The following is a 21,508-nucleotide window of genomic DNA, read 5'->3' as shown; positions in this document are numbered from 1 at the left end:
GACAAGTCCTGCAAATCCAGCCAGAATTCAGGGTGTTTAAACTACAATATACTCTGCTAGAGCCTATAGCAGGCGCATTTTTTAGTAGAATGGGCCGCTGATTTTTTTCCAGATGTGATTTTTCTTCTTCTTTCTTTAAAGACCTCATTTTATGTGTTGAGACAGCAACAGGAAATCTCTTTGGCTTTCTTCCCCCTCCCTGCTACTCTATTTATAGTTCCAAATGTTGCCAGGTGTCAGCAACAAAATTAAAGAGGGACCATTAGAGTCTCTCCAAGCTGTTGTTGTTATTTAGGGTTCATCTAATATGTTACATTAGCAAGTTGCAGTGCAGTTGCATTTATTCGAATATTCTGAACATTTTAAAGATGCCTAATGATTTACTGTTTTCCAAGCCCCAAACAAAGTCCTTCTCTATACTGTGTACATTTAAGCTGCTAAAACCTAAAGAATTAAGCCTGAGGGAATTATGATCTAAGCTGAAACAGTTCACTAAAAGTGGCTGTGCGAGCTAGAGTGTACTCAACTTCATTTTGTGATAATGCAGATAAGTAGCTATGTTTTTGTTTTTTTGAGACAGAGTTTCGCTCTTGTTGCCTAGACTAGAGTGCAATGGCGCAGTCTCAGCACACTGCAACCTCCGCCTCCCGCGTTCAAGCGATTCTCCTGCCTCAGCCTCCTGAGTAGCTGAGATTACACCCGCCACCACGCCCAGCCAATTTTTGTGTTTTTAGTAGAGACGGGGGTTTCACCATGTCGGTCAGGCTGGTCTTGAACTCCTGACCTCAGGCAATCCGCCCACGTCGGCCTCCCAAAGTGCTGGGATTACAGGCATGAGCGCTATGTTTTAACACCAAAAAAATGGAGCACATGCTTAAGGTTTAAAGGCATTCCCATGGCTTTAAAAGTAGCTGTACATGTTTGTCAACAGGTTCAATTTATTCATCTAGAAAATGGGAATAGTTTTAATTAAGTGATAACTTATGGGGATGGGGGAGAGAATGCTTTCTCTATTGCTCTTTCTATTGCTCTCGCTTAATTAGCTTTACACAAAAGGATGTGGTGGCTCATCTGTAATCCCAGCACTGTGGGAAGCCGAGGCGGGCGGATCACTTGAGCCCAGGAGTTCAAGACCAGCCTGGGCAACATGGCAAAAACCCTCTCTTTACCAAAAATATGAAAAAATTAACCGAGTGTGGTGGTGCACTTCTGTAGTCCAGCTACTCAGGGGGCTAGGATGGGAGAATCACCTGAGCCCGGGAAGCCAAGCCTGCAGTGACCCGTGATCGCACCACTGCACTCCAGCCTGGGTGACAGAATAAGACCCTGTCTCAATAAAAAAGAAAGAAAGAAACCTAGAAACTCATAGTGTACCAAGTTTCATAGCCATGACTAGAAGTATGCAGGTGGGTGTATGAAGGGACAGGAGTCACAGAACACAGAGTCTGTTTGCTGTATTTCTCAGTAGAATCCATTATGAACAAGCCTATACTTTGACCAGTGGATGTGAGGCATGTAGCCAGGTACTGCCATCTCCTCCCAGTCCTGCCAGGCAGCAGAAATGAAAAGAAAGCCACAGTGAAAAAATAAATAAATAACCAAACCTCAAAAAAGTGACCATGAGTTTCCCAAATAATAAATGGTTATGAGGGCCTAATTATAATGAGGCAATTGACGTTTGAGACTGAACTCACCAGGAAAGGTTTGAAAGTTAGCAGGGCATCTTTTATAAGACCAAAAGATGGGGTTAGAGAGGGACATGAGAAAACTAAACTTCTCTTCTACTATTTGCTTTGAGCAATTCTATGTGTTTTAGAGTTAATTTTTATCAAAATCTTTGGAAGATAAATATTTTTATAGCGACTTAAAAGATGATAAAAATGCCTGGTGTGGTGGCTCTGGTCTATAATCCCAGCACTTTGGGAGGCCAAGGTTGGTGGATAGCTTGAGCTCAGGAGTTCAAGATTAGCCTGGACAACATAGTGAGACCTTATCTCTACAAAAACAAAGAATCAGCTGGGTGCAGTGGCATGAACCTGTAATCCCAGCTACTCAGGAGGCTGAGGTCAAGGGCTGAGGTCGGAAGGATCGCTTGAGGCCTGGAGGTTGAAGCTGCAGTGAGCCGAGATCACACCACTGCACTCTAGCCTGGGCAACAAAGCAAAACACTGTCTCTCTCTCTCTCTCTCTCTCTCTCTCTCTCTCTCTCTCTCACACACACACACACACACACACACAGATGAAAATAAGGTGCACAGAAGCTCTGAAGTTGGTGACATGCCAACATAAAGCTGACCCACCCCAGAACCGTAAATAATCATGATATGCAGGTGGAGTGGAGAATCAAACTCGAGTCTGTCTGGCTACAAAGCCCACACTTTTTTCACTTTAATTTTTCAGTTTTTTTTTTTAATCACTATTCTAGGAGAAGAAAAAAAAATAGCCTGCATGGGCCGGGCGCAGTGGCTCACACCGGTAATCCCAGCACTTTGGGAGGCCGAGGCAGGTGGATCACGAGGTCAGAAGATCAAGACCATCCTGGCTAACACGGTGAAACTCCGTATCTACTAAAAATACAAAAAAATTAGCCGGGCATGGTGGCAGGCACCTGTAGTCCCAGCTACTCGGGAGGCTGAGGCAGGAGAACGGCGTGAACCTGGGAGGCGGAGCTTGCAGTGAGCCGAGATCGCGCCACTGCACTCCAGCCTGGGAAACAGAGCGAGACTCCACCTCCAAAAAAAAAGGGACAGCATGAATAATGTTTTACATATGTTTAGTTATACTTAAATGTATTTCAGTTCTAAAAAAAAAAAACAATAGAAGAGCCGGCGCGGTGGCTCACGCCTGTAATCCCAGCACTTTCGGAGGCTGAGGCAGGCGGATCACCTGAGGTTGGGAGTTTGAGACCAGCCTGACCAACACGGAGAAACCCCGTCCCTACTAAAAATACAAAATTAGCCGGGCATGGTGGCACATGCCTGTAATCCCAGCTATTAGGGAGACTGAGGCAGGAGAATCACTTGAACCTGGGAGGTGGAGGTTGCGGTGAGCCGAGATCACACCATTGCACTCCAGCCTGGGCAACAAGAGCAAGACTCCATCTCAAAAAAAAAAAAAAAAAAAAAAATAGAAGTACTACTACAAAGGAGATATGACTAGATGTCTAGGAATGAAAGCAAATCAGAAGCCTTCGGAAATCAGAAGAGATTCACAAGGTCATTTTATGGCTTTCTACAAAAATTATCTATTAACCAAATTATCAGTTTCTTTTACAGCACACACACCCCATCACCACGACCACTGAAAGGGAATAGAAAGTAAATGCCCCAGGTTAGCTCAGGCTGGAGCATTCCCAGAAAGAACTATCACCAGTTACTCTAAATCATGCCTCAGGCTCTCACCACTTAACTAGCAACTTAATTATAAAATAAAATATAATATCTGTGATGTATTCCAGCACTCACCATGGCCCCTGGCCCCAACTTCTGCTCCAGGGCCCAAGTCCATTTGCACTAGCCCACTTCAGAATAGTTGAGGGCAAGGCTTGATTCCCAAATCTCGTTGTGTTGATCATTAGCATGAACATTAGTCTGTCTAAGGCCAGGCGTGGTGGCTCATGCTTGTAATCCCAGCACTTTGGGAGGCTGAGGCGGGTGGATCACGAGGTCAGGAGATCGAGACCATCCTGGCTAACACGGTGAAACCCTGTCTCCACTAAAAATGCAAAAAATTAGCCGGGTGCGGTGACGGGCACCTGTAGTCCCAGCTACTCAGGAGGCTGAGGCAGGAGAATGGCGTGAACCCGATAGGCGGAGCTTGCAGTGAGTCAAGATCTTGCCCCTGCACTCCAGCCTGGGCGATACAGTGAGACCCCGTCTCAAAAAAAACAAAAAACAACCAAAAAAAAAAACCCATTAATCTGTCTAGCATCTAATGACATTTTAATTGCTCTAGCGTTAGCTAAGCTGGGACATTTACTCTCTATTCAATTTTTAGTGGCAGTGGTGGTAGGGTGTGTGCATATGTGTTTGCGGGTAGGATAGGGGAGCTATTGACAAAGGATGCTTCAAACTTAAAACTTTACGAAATTTCTGAAAGCCTTTCCCCGCCCCCTACCCAGAGACGGAGTCTTACTCTGTCGCCCAGGCTGGAGTGCAGTGACACCATCTTGGCTCACTGCAACCTCTACCTCCTGGATTCAAGCGATTCTCTTGCCTCAGCCTCCCCAGTAGCTGGGACTACAGGCGCGTGCCACCAGCCCCGAAGCCTTCTTTTTTACCAAGAACAACAACAAAAGATGTTTAGACAAAACGCTTGGTTTTCATAGTCCCAAGCCTTTTATACTTGAAGTTTCTCATTTCTTTACAACTGAAATCAGTGTGTAAATGCTTGTATTAAAAGGCAGAATGTGCTGTTTGAAGGTGTCCTAGAGCTTAGAGAATGGTTGGTTTATCTGCAGCTATCTCATGTTGATCTTTCAGTCATCTTCAGGATTAATTGATTTGCTTCAAATAAGATTTTTATACTACCAGCATCAGGGAGAATTTCAAAACCTCAATAGGGAACTTAAATAAGCAGAAAATATATATAAAGTATCATAGCAAATAAATATTTTTTAGTTTACTCTGCAAGTTATTCCAAAGAAACTTCTGAATTGCATGAATGAAACACATGGTTATAGAAATAAATGACGACCAATCAAATGAGAAATGCAAGTGCTATTTTTTCACAGCCTGTTATACAGCAAGGGAGGTAGCTACTGTCGCTGTGTTTTGGCAGTGATTCAAAGGCAGAGAAATGAGAAAGCTTTATAGCAGGGCAGTGCGTGGGGAGGGAAGGGTTCAGGTGTATCCCGATTGGAGGCTGTTGCCATGGGGAAGCTGTAGGCGGGCTAAACAGAAGTAGGGGCATTCTGCATGATCGGTTAGGGGTGCGTGTTTCGTTTTCTCTGTTTGGTCTTAAATTGGATGTAGGCACAAAAATTCGGGTAGATGTCAGTCATTAATCAAGTCCTGGCCGTGTGGGTCCAGTTGTTACAGAAGTTATCCGTTAGCTTCCTGGATTGTTACCAGCGATAGCAACCTGGCTTCCAGCAAGTCTGTCAGAAGAAAAACTTCTCTATATTCTTATCTTCAGTACCTGGGGCCTATACTGACGAAAGAAAGATTAAAAAGGAAAAAAAAGTTTTCTTCACATACAACAAAGAAGTAGTTTGCTCACCGAAGTTAGAGGTTCATATAGCTAATTTAGTAGAGAAAGGGGAGAGGGCAGAAATGGCTCTCATAGAACAAATAGGTTTCTTTAGGAAAAACAAATGAGTTTTTAGAAGAACAAACAGGAGTTAAGAAAATTTGCTATAATGTTTGTTTATGCAGGTGTGGGTGGTCTTTCCATCTTCTTCATGGCCATGAAACTCCCCAGGAGAGGGGATTTATGTAGCCTCATTTTTCAGAAGTTGCTGCTGTTAGTCAGATAAGACAAGCTCCAAGGATGCTATCCCTTGCATCTGTTGAATCTCAGATATCTTCAGTTTAAAATAATCTTCATATCAACTCTCGTGTTTCAAGTGGGTCCCCGCAACTTATAGCAGGCTGGCGTCCTGAACTACTTATTGTAGATAAAGAAGTTAGTTTCCTAAGCAGGTTGCAGCATAATTCAGAGTTCTATTTTTTTTTTATATGGTCCAACCATTTTTCATTTGTACATTCAGTCTCTGATCGTCATGTGTGATGCCATTTTGCAGGGAAGGAAGGCAGATCTTTTTTCTCTTCCTTTTCTTACAAATTCGTATTGCCACGAATATAAGCATATGTGCTACAGTTTAAAGGAATTCAGAATGAATATGGCATATTTTCAGCAAAGTTAGCTTCTCCTTTTTGTTTCAATTGTAATTGTGCTGCAATCACACTCTGTATTGGAAGAACATCTGTATCCCTTAGTTAGTAGATACAAAGAAAATGTAATGGAGATAGATATAGGGGAGTGAAATCTAGAGGCAAAATGAAGGGTAGAATCAAGGGAGGGGTTCGGTGCTCTTGCAGTACCTGGTTGTCTGGCTTTTACCCAAGAAAAGCCATGGGGAATGCTCAACAAGATGGTGAAGAGAAACAAGGGAAGAGAGAAATAGCACAAATAGAAAAAAGACACTGAGACTCAATAATTCTGATTAACATTTAACTGTCATCCACTCCAGAATGGTTAGAATGACTAACCCTCTTCATCCACACAAGCTAGTGTCCTTTTCTATCTTCTCCTTTAACAATTCTAAATTGAGTTTTTCTGTAATTCTGAGGCTAACCCCGTAGTCTCATCCTCACTAAAAGAGAGTACGGAAACTTATAGGACAAAATCAGGTGATCAAAGCAAAACAGAAATTACAAGGGAAATAAAAGGTAGGAATCAAATATTGGCCAGGCGCAGTGGCTCACGCCTGTAATCCCAACACTTTGGGAGGCAGAGGGGGGCAGGTCACTTGAGGTCAGGAGTTTGAGACCAGCCTGGCCAACATGGTTAAACCCCATCTCTACCAAAAATACAGGCTAGGCACGGTGATTCATGCCTATAATCACAGCACTTTGGGAGGCCAAGGCGGGCAGATCACCTGAGGTCAGGAGTTCAAGACCATCCTGGCTAAAGTGGCAAAACCCCGTCTCTACTAAAAATACAAAAAAATTGGCTGGGCACAGTGGCGCACACCTGTAGTCCCAGCTACTCAGGAGGCTAAGGCAGGAGAATTGTTTGAACCCAGGAGGTGGAGATTACAGTGAGCCAAGATCGTGCCATTGCACTCCAGCCTGGGTGACGAGAGTGAAACTCTGTCTCAAAAACTAATAAAAAATAAATAAATACATAAAATAAAATAAATAAATAAATACAAAACAAATAGCCAGGCGTGGTGACACACACTTATAATCCCAGCTCCTTGGGAGGCTGAGGCAGGAGGATTGCTTGAACCCAGAAAGCGAAGGTTGCAGTGAGCTGAGATTGTGCCACTAAACTCCAGCTTGGATGACAAAGTGAGACTCTGTCTCAAAAAAAAAAAAAATTGATCAGTGATATCAAGGGAAAGAAGATGTTCAGTGAAAATTTTGTCCTCATTTTACATAGCACACTCCACAACTTGGTATCTCTAAGCAGACTATGTTTTCAAATTTTAATCTTAATTTTTTATTAAAATAATTGTAATTTAATACATGTAACATGCACTGTCTGTACCAAGAGAGGGGCAGAAAGTCAAGACTGGCTTGTCTTGGGAAGAAAATGTCAAAATGTGCTTTAGATAGGGAGGGCTAATTGGCTTCCAAATTAAAATACTCAAGAAATGAGTCTACACTGCCAGGCCATTATCTCTTACTAGGGAACACTGGGAGACAAAACATATGTGCTGTGGTTGAAAAGGGCAGAAGTTATATTTGTTTTTAATTAGAAAAATTGTGATGGCCCTATAAATTATAGAATATGCAACTTTCCTTGGAGTCCCAAGAAGATGCTGGGTTTACTCTTCACATAATCAGTCCAAAAACACCAACAGTGCCACGTATGGAAGAATGCTCAGCCTGACTCTGATTCTCTGAAGAGAATCTCATCAACCCATTTGCTACTCTGCTGTAAGAGTCTAGCAGGCTATATAGACAAAGTAAATACAACTGATGGAATGTTGTTAGACTTGAATAAGATTTTAATTCTATAATATGTGATTTTCTCATCTACAAAAAGGTTTAAAGTTATAGCATAAAATTTTAAAACCTTGGCAAAAGCTTATATCCAATGCATTCAAAAGCTTAAGAACTCAATATTGCCAGAAGGACATTTTGAAGAGTGTCCCGTTTAAAGGCAGAGATTAACATTTTGATCACTACCTGAGGCTTCTGGAGCCCTGTCATTACTCAGAAAAAGGCACCTTCTCACCAGAAGATGGCTGGATGTCAGCTCATGCTTATCTCTGCCCAAATATCCTTGTGCAGGACGCAGCTAAGCAGGTAGTCTGACTGCAACCCCCTCCACCATTCTCTGACTCCTTTTTCCCTGCTTTATTTTCTCCACAACATACAACAGCATACAGCTTGCAGCATACTGTATGTGTTAGCTTATTTCGCTTATTTTTTATCTCCATACTATAATACATGCTCCATGATTACAAGAATTTTTGTCCGTTTTGTTCACTGTTCTTGTCACCAGCACCTGGTGTGCCTGATTAATCATGATAGTGTTCAATAAATATTGCTGAAATAAGAAACTATAGAGGAAATGAACCAGGTCAAGTGAAATAAAGACAAAATAAATTTTGAAGGCAAAAGGAATAGGATTTCCCTGTTATTACCCGGCTTGTCAGTAAAGTCCTACCGTGATAGTCAAAGTCAAGAGACAATCATATGAGACTCATTGTTCTTGACCTAGACCTGAGCACCACTGCACAGCATTAAAATCTTCCCTCTTCCTCCTCCTTCTGGTCCTCTTCTTGAATTCACCAATACCAACTCCATTTCTAAGGCAGTGCGACGTTTGCCCTCTAGTGATTTGCCACTCTGCAAGTCTGTGAAACCAAGATGAATTGGGTATACTGGTCTCATCATTTCCTACGGCACAAAAGAAGCACTTCTTTTTGAAGAATTTTCAGAAAATTTCCACATAGAAAACATTATAACGAAAGACCACTATTTTTTTTTATTCTTTTTTGAGACGGAGTCTCGCTCTATCACCAGGCTAGGGTGCAGTGGCACAATCTTGGCTCACTGCAACCTCCAACTCCCTGGTTCAAGCAATTCTCCTGCTTGTAGCGTACTGTATGAGTTAGCTTATTTCGCTTATTTTTTTAAATAAGCCTGGGAATAGCAGAAGTCAGTATGCAAAATGAAGATGACAGTTTTTTTTTTTTTTTTTAGACGGAGTCTCGCTCTGTCGCCCAGGCTGGAGTGCAGTGGCGCCATCTCGGCTCACTGCAAGCTCTTGCCTCCCGGGTTCACGCCATTCTCCTGCCTCAGCCTCCCGAGTAGCTGGGACTACAGGCGCCCGCCACCACGCCTGGCTAATTTTTTGTATTTTTTAGTAGAGACGGGGTTTCACCATGTTAGCCAGGATGGTCTTAATCTCCTGATCTCGTGATCTGCCCGCCTTGGCCTCCCAAAGTGCTGGGATTACAGGTGTGAGCCACCATGCCCGGCCCAGCTTCTTTTTATTAGGAGGTCTCTGATGCTACTTCTGAAGTCCTGAGGTATAGGTCACCAATACTTAGAAGTGGTTATCATGAAATATTGAAAAGAATTGCATAGGCCGAGCACAGTGGTTCACACCTGTAATCCCAGCACTTTGGGAGGCCAAGGTGGGTGGATCACTTGACGTCAGGAGTTCAAGACCAGCCTGGCCAACATGGTGAAACCCTGTCTGTACTAAAAAAATACAAAAAATTAGCCAGGCGTGGTGGTGCATGCCTGTAGTCCCGGCTACACGGGAGGCTGAGGCAGAAGAATCACTTGAATCTGGGAGGCAGAGGTTGCAGTGAACTGAGAGCAACTGCACTCCAGCCTGGGCAACAAAGCAAGATCTCACCTTGAAAAAAAAAATACATACATGGTTTAGTTTTTCATTACATAAAAATATTTAAAATAATTTTCAGACCAAGCGCAGTGGCTCAATCCTGTAATCCCAGGACTTTGGGAGGCCAAGGTGGGCAGATCATGAAGTCAGGAGTTCGAGACCTGCCTGGCCAATATGGTGAAACCCCATCTTTACTAAAAAAATACAAAAAATTAGCTGGACATGGTGGCAGGTGCCTGTAGTCCCAGCTACACAGGAGGCTGAGGCAGGAGAATCGCTTGAACCTGGGAAGCAGAGGTTGCAGTGATCCGAGATCACACCACTGCACTCCAGCCTGGTGACAGAGCGAGACTCCGTCTCAAAATAAATAAATAAATTAATTAATTAAATAAATAATAAGAATTTTCAGAAACTGGCACTCCCAGAAAATGGAGTCACTGAACATCCTTGAAGAGAGATCTGGGCATGGGTCTTCCTTTCAGGTATCCACCACAGTCACTAAGCCTGTCAATTTTACCACCTTGAAATTTCTTGGATCAATTCTGTCTTCTCAATTGACCCTGCTAGTCTTGGTTAAGATTATCATCATCTCTCACATTAACTGCTGAAATAATTATTTCTCCACTTCTGTTCTAGCCTTCACATTCCCCCTATTGCAAATGAGACTGTCATTCTTATTCTTAAAATACTAAATGGCTTCCTTTTACCCAAAAGATTAAAATCTAAACCAACGTTTCTTCTTTTTTTTTTTTTGAGACTGAGTCTCACTGTGTCACCCAGGCTGGAATGCAGTGGCGTGATCTCGGCTCACTGCAACCTCTGCACCTTGGGTTGGAGCAATTCTCCTGCCTCAGCCTCCCGAGTAGCTGGGATTACAGGTGTGCACCACCACACCGGCTAATTTTTATATTTTTAGTAGAAAGGGGGTTTCACCATATTGGCGAGGCTGGTCTTGAACTCCTAACCTCAGGTGACCCACCCACCTCAGCCTCCCAGAGTGCTGGGATTACAGGCATGAGCCACCACGCCTGGCCTAAACCAACATTTCTCAAAGTGTGTTTCATAAAACACTAGTCTTCAAAGTAAAAAATACATATGTATATGATGCTGGCAATTTTTCTTCTGAGTTGTTTTTAATATATTCATATAATAAAAAACTAAACCATTTATGCAATTGTTTTTACTATTTCATGATAACCACATCTAAGTATTGGTGATTTACACCCCAGAACTTCAGAAGTAGCATGACAATGTCTCGCTCTGTCACCCAGGCTGGAGTGCAGTGGCGCTATCTTGGCTCACTGCAACCTCTACCTCCAGGGTCCAAGTGATTCTTGTGCCTCAGCCTCCCAAGCAGCTGGGATTACAGGCTCCCACCATCACGCTTGGCTTATTTTTGTATTTTTAGTAGAGATGAGGTTTCACCTTGTTGACCAGGCTGGTCTTGAACTCCTGGCCTCAAGTGTTCTGCCCGCCTCGGCCTCTCAGAGTGCTGGGATTACAGGCATGAGCCACCATGCCCGGCCTAGACTGGGTAATTTTAAAACAACATAAATTTGTTGCTCATGGTTCTGGAGGGTGGGAAGTTTAAGGTCAAAGAGCCAGCAGATTCAGTGTCTCATGAGGGCTTCCTCTATGCTTCAAAGATTGTTCCTTCTATGTATCCTCATGTGACAGAAGGGGCAAACAAGCTCCCTCAAGCCCCTGTTATAAGGATTATGATCCCATTCCTGATCATGGAGCCCTCCTGACCTAGTTGTCTTTCAAAGGGCCCACCTCTTAATACCATTGCACTGGGGATTAGGTTCCAACATATCAGTTTGTGGGGGATGCAAAGATTCAGACTATCACTCTTATAAACATTTTATTAAATAATACATACATAAATAGTACACCCGGAAAGATACTGTGCATAGGTTATACAGCCTGATGAATAATCACAGTTAACATACTGGTGCAACAACCACCAAAATCAAGAAATAAAGTATTATAGGCCAGGCGCAGTGGCTCACGCCTGTAATCCCAGCACTTTGAGGCCGAGGTAGGTGGATCACGAGGTCAGGAGATCGAGACCATCCTGGCTAACACGGTGAAACCCCGTCTCTACTAAAAATACAAAAAATTAGCCGAGTGTGGTGGCGGGCACCTGTAGTCCCAGCTACTCGGGAGGCTGAGGCAGGAGAAGTGTGAACCCGGGAGGCGGAGCTTGCAGTGAGCAGAGATCTGGCCGCTGCCCTCCAGCCTGGGCAACAGAGTGAGACTCCAACTCAAAAAAAAAAAAAAAAAGAAAAGAAAAAGAAATAAAGTATTACAATCTAGCTACTTTCCTTTTGCTCTTCCAGCCACTATTCTTTTCCTCTTTCCCAGTTAATCACTAACCAACTTCTACGATTTACAATCTACTTGTATCCAAGGTTGACTTACATGAGCCCCTGTTGACATGTCATTAGTACACCAACTAATAGTAGAGATGGGATTCAAATTCGACTCTGTCTGTTTGTAAATTTTATGCTTTGGGAATGTTCTTAATAGTCGTTTCCATTCCCTACTGATACAGCAGAATTGCTAAGAAAAAGAAAGCCTAATTATTTCTTCAAATCACCAATGTTCCCACACTGCACCTTGACAGAAGAGAAAAATGCCCTTCACAGACAAACAAAACATGTGAATGAAAAAGAACATTAAATTCAATTGTTTATTAAATAATAAAGCTACTGATTCTAACACCTTTGGCTGGACACAGGAACTATATATAGGATATAAGAACTGTACATAAGTGTGTGTGTGTGTTTATATGTACATATGTATATTATATATATATACATACAATATACAAACACATACACATTTATGTGTATTAGAGCGAGAGAGAATAAGAGTCCACAACCAAATGTCTGTAATGAAATATCTTTCTGTAAGTTTGGCATAAACTCATTTGGTAGCACAACCTGCCCTGAACCAATATGAAACTAAATATAGTATGTTTATTATGACAATATAATTTATTATATAAATATAATACATAAATATATCTTTATGATCAAATGTTAATGTGTTTAGACAACTTATACCATCCCAAACTTCACTAGGTGTGTCATGTAACATGGCATATGTATTATATTATCTGATTTCTAGTATCATTAGTGTGACCAGTATGCATTCTCTTCCACTACCACACACCTCAAACAAAAAAAAGAAAACAGAAGGCTGGGCATGGCAGTTCATGCCTATAATCCCAGCACTTTGGGAGGCCGAAGTAGGTGGATCACCTGAGGTCAGGAGTTCGAGAACAGCCTGGCCAACATGGTGAAACCCCATCTCTACTAAAAATACAAAAAAATTAGCTGGACGTGGTGGCAGGCACCCGTAATCCCAGCTACTTGGGAGGCTGAGGCAAGAGAATTGCTTGAACTCGGGAGGCAGATGTTACGGTGAGCCAAGATTGTGCCATTGCACTCCAGCCTGGGTAACAAAAGCAAAACTCCATCTCAAAAAAAAGAAAGAAAGAAAGAAAGAAAGAAAGAAAGAAAGAAAGAAAGAAAGAAAGAAAGAAAGAAAAGAAAAGAAAGAAAGAAGAAACAGAAAAGAAATCTGGTAGTGTATACATAGATTGTTAAGTACTTAAAAACAAAACTGTTCGGAGGCCTAGGTGGGCGGATCACTTGAGATCAGGAGTTTGAGACTAGCCTGGCCAACATGTTGAAACCCCATCTCCACTAAAAATACAAAAATTAGCCAGGTGTGGTAGCACACGCCTGTAGTCCTAGCTAATTGGGAGGCTGAGGCAGGAGAATCTCTTGAACCCAGGAGGCAGAGAAGTTGTCGTGAGCCAAGATAGTGCCACTGCACTCCAGCCTTGGTGACACAGTGAGACTTTGTCTCAAAAAAAGAAAAAAAAGACTGGGCACAGTGACTCACACCTGTAATCCCAGCACTTTGGGAGGCCTAGGCAGATGGATCATGAGGTCAGGAGTTCAAGACCAGCCTGGCCAACACAGCGAAACCCCATCTCTACTAAAAATATAAAAATTAGCCAGGCGTGGTGGCACGCACCTGTAGTCCCAGCTACTCGGGAGGCTGAGGCAGGAGAATCGCTTGAACCCAGGAGGTGGAGGTTGCAGTGAGCCAAGACCGCGCCATTGCACTCCAGCCTGGGTGACAAAGTGAGACTCCATCTCAAAAAAAAAAAAAGAAAAAAAAAAACGGAAGGAAATTGAGATTGCTGAACTACTGTAACCAAAAGAAAGTAATGCAAACAATGTCCTCTTCTGCTGAGATGACTTGAAAACGGAATGAGACATTGGAAAACAATAATCATACTTAATGGAAAGTCTTCATAATCCTGTAGTATAACAAGCTGCCTCTTTCACCTGTCTCTAACAAAGTATACAGAAATGCCATTTAAATATCACGTATACTTGACTGCAGGATTTTTTCCATTTGATCATTTCTGAAATCCAAATGTACCATTCAATTAACGTATGCATGTGGTGTATAAGTAAAACATCTATGACTAAATCAGCAATGAGTCTTATAGCCATTGATATCTCAGGATATATATTATGCCCCATCACACTAAGGCATTCACCTAGCTGTTTCTACTAGAAGGCTATAATAATAAAATTACAAGGCCTTCAGAGGAAAGACAGTCATAGAATTCTAAGCAATGTGTTAGTGTGTAAGGCTTTAAATTGGAGCCATACAGACCTATTCAGCAATCCTTTCACTATGACTAAATTACTTTTGGGAGTAACTCCCTCAAGTTAGCAGAGCAGAAAATACATTTATTCATTAAGCAAACTGTTGTATCATTAATATATAAATATAAAAAGGTCATATTAGACTGTAAAAACACCAAAACAAGGTGCACCTAATTCTTAATAATTAGATAATATATAAATATAAAATTATATGTTGCATGTTATATTTTTGTGTTTGTTTAAAAGGTAGATATCACAATGAACACATATTTTGCAGCCTGCTTTTTCAAATTGCCACATAATATCCAAAGGGTGGCTATTCCACAGACATTTCCCAAAGTAATGAACATTTTTATTGTTTCTAATTTATTGCTATGTCAAATGTACTTCAGAATATCTCTAGAGGGCATGTTAAAAAATGGTATATCCTGGTTGCCTCTAGGAAGAACAAATAGTAGAACAGACACAAGGGTTTGAGAAAGATCTTTACTTTTCCCTGAATAACCTGTTATACATTTGAATTTTTTATGTGAAAATAATAATTACATTTACAAAAAGGTTTAAATACAATATCAGTATTGTATAGCCATTAAAATTGAAATACACAAAGAAAAGCTGCAATGAACTTGCTTTGTTGGATGTATTCTTTGGTTGCAATCTACCAGGCACTGTGTTAAGTGCTGTATGTACGTTGTCTCATTTTGCCTCACTTAATCTTCATAGTAATCTTATAAGACAGGTGTTGGCCCTACTTTTACAGATAAGAAAATTGAGTGTGAACAAGTTATCTTCTCAAGTCACAGAGAGAGGCTGTGTGTAACAAAACCAGAATTTAAACCAGATTTTTCTGGCTCAAAAATCCTTGCTCTCAGCCACTGACCTGTAATAACTACTCTGTTTCCAGAAAATGCTAAACTCTCCTACCTCTGGCTGTGCTACAACTTTGGTGAATCACTTGCAGGACTCTGGTGAACTAGATTTTCCCATGTCTGTGGACTTTTGTCTTTTCTGATTACAAGCCTTCCCCTCTTGATTAATCCCTACCTTTCCTTCAATGGTCAAGGTTGATCTCTTGCAATCTTTCCGTAAGCATCAGACTTAGTTGAAAGCCTTCTGTCTGCCTTTTGCAGCATTCTGTGCTACCAATGTGTTCATTAACGTATCAGATGACTTGTATGTCTCCCAGCCAAATGGCACATTCTTAGGGTCAGAAAAGTCTAAATATTCCTCATATTACTAGTCCCAATGTTTGTAATATTTAGCACATTTATTTAGCTAGTAATATTTAGCCTCAATCACTATATGCTTAATTCAAGTTAAGGACTAATATATACAAAGAATCATAGAATGTTGGAGCTACTTCAGTGGTTTCCAACCTCAGCTGCACACTGTAACTTCAGGAGTTTAAAAAATAGATTATCTGGCTTACTCTAGACTTAATAAATCAGAATATCTACAGGTGGAAATCCACAATCTATATTGTTTAAATGGCCTTCCAGTTGATGCCAAGCTTGGGAATCTCTGATCTACTCTACTTGTCTCGTTTTATGGAATATGAAGATGGAGATCTAGAGGATAAATAACTGGCCAATGTCACAAGCAGAAGTAAAGATAGGACTTGCACTCCAGTCTCTTGATTTGTAGCTGCTTCACTTAATCACTCAAAACTATTTATTAAATATCTTTGGCAGGGCACAGTGGCTCACACCTGTAATCCCATCACTTTGGGAGGCCAAGGCGGGCGGATCCCGAGTTCAGGAGTTCGACATCAGCCTGGCCAAAATGGTGAAACGCCATCTCTACTAAAAATACAAAAATTAGCCAGGCATGGTGGTGCATGCCTGTAGTCCCAGCTACTCGGGAGGCTGAGGCTGAAGAATCATTTGAACCCGGAAGCCAAGGTTGCAGTGAGCTGAAATTGTGCCACTGCACTCCAGCCTGAGTGACAAAGTGAGACTCAATCTCAAAAAAAAAAAAAAAAAACCCGTATATATATATGGTGAAACCCTGTCTCTACTAAAAATACAAAAATTAGCCGGGCGTGGTGGCAGGTGCCTGTAGTCCCAGCTACTCGGGAGGCTGAGGCAGGAGAATCACTTCAACCCAGGAGGCGGAGGTTGCAGTGAGCCGAGATCACGTCACTGCACTCCAGCCTGGGCAACAGAGCCAGACTCCGTCTCAAACAAATAAATAAATAAATAAAAGAGTACCTGGTGGTATAAAGCATATATATATAATTGGGGGACCTGCCTTACTTTTGGGGGTTGAGGGTAGTCACATAATCTTACTTAAGATGAGCTCTCTGAGCACTGGAAAGAACATACAGAAATAAATAAAAAATATTACCTCAAGATGGTCTTCGGCCCATGGGTTCTCTATGAGACATCTTTTAATTTTCTGTTTTCACTGTGATGACAACCTTAAAAATTAACAGAAACACTTTCTGGATCATGTTTTATAACTGAGTTCTGCCCGAAGCTCATATTGAACATGTGTGTTTTTTACTGAGTTGGCCACAAGTAGTACAACTGTAGTAATCTCAGGCTAAGGTGAAAAGAAGCTATCAACTTAGGCCAGGCATGGTAGCTCATGCCTGTAATCCCAGCACTTTGGGAGGCCGAGGCAGACAGATCACGAGGGAGTTCGAGACCAGCCTGGCCAACATGGTGAAACCTCATCTCTACTAAAAATACAAAAATTAGCCAGGTGTGGTGGTGCGCACCTGTAATGCTCAGCTACTTGGGAGGCTGAGGCAGGAGAATTGCTTGAACCTGGGAGGCAGACGTTGCAGTGAGCAGAGATTGCGCCACTGCACTTCAGCCTGGGTGACAGAGCAAGACTCCGTCTCAGAAAACGAAAGAAAGAAAGAAAGGAAAGAAAAGAAAGAGAATAGACTAATTTAATATGTATGTGTTGTATTCCTGCCTAGAGAAGATCAAATGTGCATCATGAATGCTGAAAGAAACACAGTTTCACAGTAGTTCACATAGAGGAGAGTGGTGAACGGTGTGTGTCATGACACAGAACCTATAGACCAGTCATGTTGAGCTCAAAAAGACCTGTAATCCCAAAGTGCTGGGATTACAGGCATGAGCCACCGTGCCTAGCCACATGGTCTCTTTCTTTTTAGTTAATAGCCATTAAGTAAAATTTATTTTGGGTGTGATGTTGTATATGAACTGTGAACATAGGAGTTATAATTTTATATTTGTATCCAATCAGGCATGATGGCTCACACCTGTAATCCCAGCACTTTAAGAGGCTGAGGGTGGATCACTTGAGGTCAGGAGTTCGAGACCAACCTGGCCAACATGGCAAAACCCTGTCTCTACTAAAAATACAAAAATTAACCAGGCGTGGTGGCACCCACCTGTAATCCCAGCTACTCGGTAGGCTGAGGCAGGAGAATCACTTGAACCTGGGAGGCAGAGGTGACAGTAAACTGAGATCACACCACTGCACTCCAGCCTGGGCAACAGAGTGAGACTCTGTCTCAAAAAAATAAATTTTATGTTTGTATATATTTTATGTTGTAATAAAATGAATCAATATTTGGACACAAGCATATATATATATTTTTCTTTAAACTGATGCCGGCTGGGTGCTTACATCTTTAATCTCAGTGTTTGGGAGGCCAAGGCATGAGGATCACTTAAGGCCAGGAGTTCAAGACTGGGCCTGGACAACATAGCAAGACCCCATCTCTAAAAAAAAAAATGTATTAGCTGGGCGTGGTGGTGCACACCTGTAGTCCTAACTACTATGGAGGCTGAGGCAGGAGGATCACTGGAGCCCAGGAGTTCAAGGTTACAGTGAGCCATGATCATACCATTGTACTCCAGACTGGGCAATAGAGTGACACCCTGTCTCAAAAATAAATGAAAAAGTTAATAATAAACTGATTCATACATTACTCACTAGGCAAGGGGGCAGATGTGTGCACATGTATTGGAGGGTCAGTGGGAGGAAGCATCCAGCAGAATTAAAAAGGTTCATAGGGGACCTAGGGAGAACTCCATAAGTGGCCCTGAGCATGGTTGGTGCAGAACCAGCTGCTGACATGGGCTACTAAGAGGAATTTAGCCTTTTTCCCTAAGAACAATGAGAAGCCCTTGCTCCTCACATTACATTAACCGTTCTGGAAATCTATTTCTGTTGTGGCATTTAAAATTCTAAAATAACTTTTTTTTTTTTTAATTGAGACGGCATCTAGCTCTGTTGCCCAGGCTGGAGTGCAATGGCACGATCTCGGCTCACTGCAACCTCTGCCTCCTGGGTTCAAGCGAGTCTCCTGCCTCAGCTTCCCGAGTAGCTGGGATTACAAGCACGCACCACCACACTCAGATAATTTTTTTTTTTTATTTTTAGTAGAGACAGGGCTTCACTTTGCTGGTCAGGCTGGTCTCAAACTCCCGACCTTAGGCGATCTGCCCACCTTGGCTTCCCAAAGAGCTGGGATTACAGGCGTGAGCCACTGCACCCAGCCACCACATCCATGAGTCACATTTTTTGTGAACTCCTGTGCATGCATACAATTAAATTTGTTGTATTTGTGTATTAATCTGTCTTTTGTCAATTTACTTTGCAGAGACCCAGCGCTGGACCTAAGATGATAGAGGAAAAAAAAAAATTCTACCTGCAATTCATGGACTTTCTCTATAAAATACAGTAGCTACAACCAGGCGCGGTGGCTCACGCCTGTAATCCTAGCACTTTGGGAGGCTGAGGCAGGCAGATCACGAAGTCAAGGGTTCGAGACCAGCTTGGCCAACATGGTGAAACCCACCTCTACTAACAATGCAAAAATTAGACAGGCGTGGTGGCGCATGCCTGTAATCCCAGCTACTCAGGAGCCTGAGGCAGGAGAATTGCTTGAACCTGGGAAACGGAGGTTGCAGTGAGCGGAGATCATGGCCACTGCACTCCAGCCTGGGCGACAGAGCAAGACTCTATCTCAAAAAAATATATATATATATTAGCTACTATCGATATGTAGCTATTAGGCACTTAAATCAGAAATGGTCTCAGTTGAGATGTTCTGTAAGCATAAAATACAGCCTAAATCTCAAAGACTTAATACCAAAAAAGAATACATCTTATTAAAATATATTTTATTGATTACATGTTTAAATTATATTATTTTGAATACATTGTGGTAAATAAAATATATTATTAAAACGTTTTCTTTTTTTTACTTTTTTAAAAATGTGGCTACTAGAAAATTTAATATTACATATATGGCTTACATTATATGTCTATTGGACAGACCAATATATAATCTTCATACTAGTACATGCATAATAATTTTTAAAACTTTTAAAACGTGAGGTATGTACAACTGGTACTACAGAAATGCAAAGGATCATGAGAGACTACTATGAATAACTATGCCAACAAATTGGATAATTTAGAAGAAATGAATAAATTTCTAGCATACAACTTAATCAGACTGAGTCGTGAAGAAATAAAAATTTTTAACAGAAAAATAATGAGAAGATTGAAGCAGTAATAAAAAAAAATCCCAACAAAGAAAAGCCCAGGACTAGATGACAGAGTCTGAAGAATTAACACCAATCCTCTTCAAACTCTTCTAAAAAATTAAAAAGAAAGGCGACCAGGCGCAGTGGCTCACGCCTGTAATCCCAGCACTTTGGGAGGCTAAGGCGGGCGGATCACGAGGTCAGGAGATCGAGACCATCCTGGCTAACATGGTGAAATCCTGTCTCTACTAAAAATACAAAAAATCAGCCAGGCGTGGTGGCAGGCGCCTGTAGTCCCAGCTACTAGGGAGGCTGAGGCAGGAGAATGGCGTGAACCCGGGAGGTGGAGCTTGAAGTGAGCCGAGATCGTGCCACCGCACTCCAGCCTGGGTGACAGAGTGAGATTCCGTCTCAAAGAAAAAAAATAAAAAATTAAAAAGAAAGGAACACTTCTAAACTCATTTTAAGCCACCAGCATTGTTCTCATACCAAAGCCAGATAAAAACATTATAAGGAAAGAAAACTACAGGCCAATATTCCTAGTGAAAATGAACATAAAAACCTTCAACAAAATCCAGCAAAATGAATTTAACAGCACATCAAATGATTATATGACATGAACAAGTGGTTTGTACATGGCACCTTTGTAACTGGCACCGTTGTGCTTATGTACATGCTAATGCATTTAATCCTCACAAGAGCCCAGTGAGACAGGCACTATTACTATCCCGATTTGCAGATGAGTAAACTGAAGCACAGACGGTACACAGAACATATTTGGAAGAATGTACAAGAACTGACAACAGTAGTGGCCTTTGAGGAGCAACTGGGGGATTAAGGTCAGGAATAAAAATGAGACTGATATTCACTGTTTATCTTTTTGTGCAGATTGAATTTTGTTACAATGTGAATGAATATATGTTACCTCTTTAATTTTTTTTTTTTTTTTTTGAGATGGCGTTTCGCTCTGTTACACAGGTTGGAGTGCAATGGCGCTATCTTGGCTCACTGCAACCTCTGCCTCCCCGGTTCAAGCGATTCTCCTGCCTCAGCCTCCTGAATAGCTGAGATTACAGGTGCCCGCCACCATGCCCAGCTGTTTTGTTTTTTGTATTTTTAGTAGAGACAGGGTTTCTCCATGGTAGTCAGGCTGGTCTTGTACTCCCGACCTCAGGTACTCTGCCCACCTCAGCCTCCCAAAGTGCTGGGATTACAGGCGTGAGCCACTGCCCCTGGCTTAATTTTTTTAAATAGAAAAATATATTGGCTCTTATATTACCTGTTTTTCTTACAAACAGAGTAATAATAATAATAAATAAGGAAATGCGGCCAGGTGCAGTGGCTCACGCCTGTAATCCCAGCACTTTGGGAGGCATAGGTGGGTGGATCACCCGAGGTCAGGCGTTTGAGACCAGCCTGGCCAACATGGTGAAACCCTGTCTGTAGTAAAAATACAAAATTAGCCAGGCATGGTGGTGCATGCCTGTAATCCCAGCTACTCCAGAGGCTGAGGCAGGAGAATCGCTTGAACCTGGGACGCGGAGGTTGCAGTGAGCAGAGATCGCGCCACCTGCACTCCAGCCTGGGTGACGGAGGGAGACTCTCTCTCAAAAATAAGTAGATAGATAGATAAAAATAGATTATAAAGGAGCTGAAAAATCCTATTGTCCAGTAACATTGTAGCCATCATAATGTTACAGTGCAAGTGTTTCTGGTGATGCTGGTATAAAAAAACCTACTGAACTGCTAGTCATATAAAAATATAGAATGTACAATTATGTACAGTACATACTA

General features: G+C 41.9%; 1 long non-coding RNA gene across 4 annotated transcripts in view; it reads right to left on the bottom strand.

The window, feature by feature from the left end:
• Positions 1-4,403: 4,403 nt before the first annotated feature.
• Positions 4,404-21,508, bottom strand: part of LOC101058805 (uncharacterized) — a 54,085-nt gene continuing 36,980 nt past the window's right edge. For all 4 annotated transcript variants that reach the window (XR_679105.4, XR_001713517.3, XR_001713520.3 and 1 more), the window contains 2 exons: positions 16,581-16,653; positions 4,404-8,533 (listed from right to left, as the gene is read on the bottom strand). This is a non-coding gene — a long non-coding RNA (uncharacterized LOC101058805). The remainder of the gene's footprint in view (positions 8,534-16,580; positions 16,654-21,508) is intronic.

This window comes from Pan troglodytes, chromosome 2 (genome assembly GCF_028858775.2).
Source record: "Pan troglodytes isolate AG18354 chromosome 2, NHGRI_mPanTro3-v2.0_pri, whole genome shotgun sequence".
Classification (NCBI taxonomy): Eukaryota; Metazoa; Chordata; class Mammalia; order Primates; family Hominidae; genus Pan; species Pan troglodytes.
Note: the sequence above shows the minus strand (reverse complement) of the source record. Positions and strands in the feature narration are given on the sequence as shown.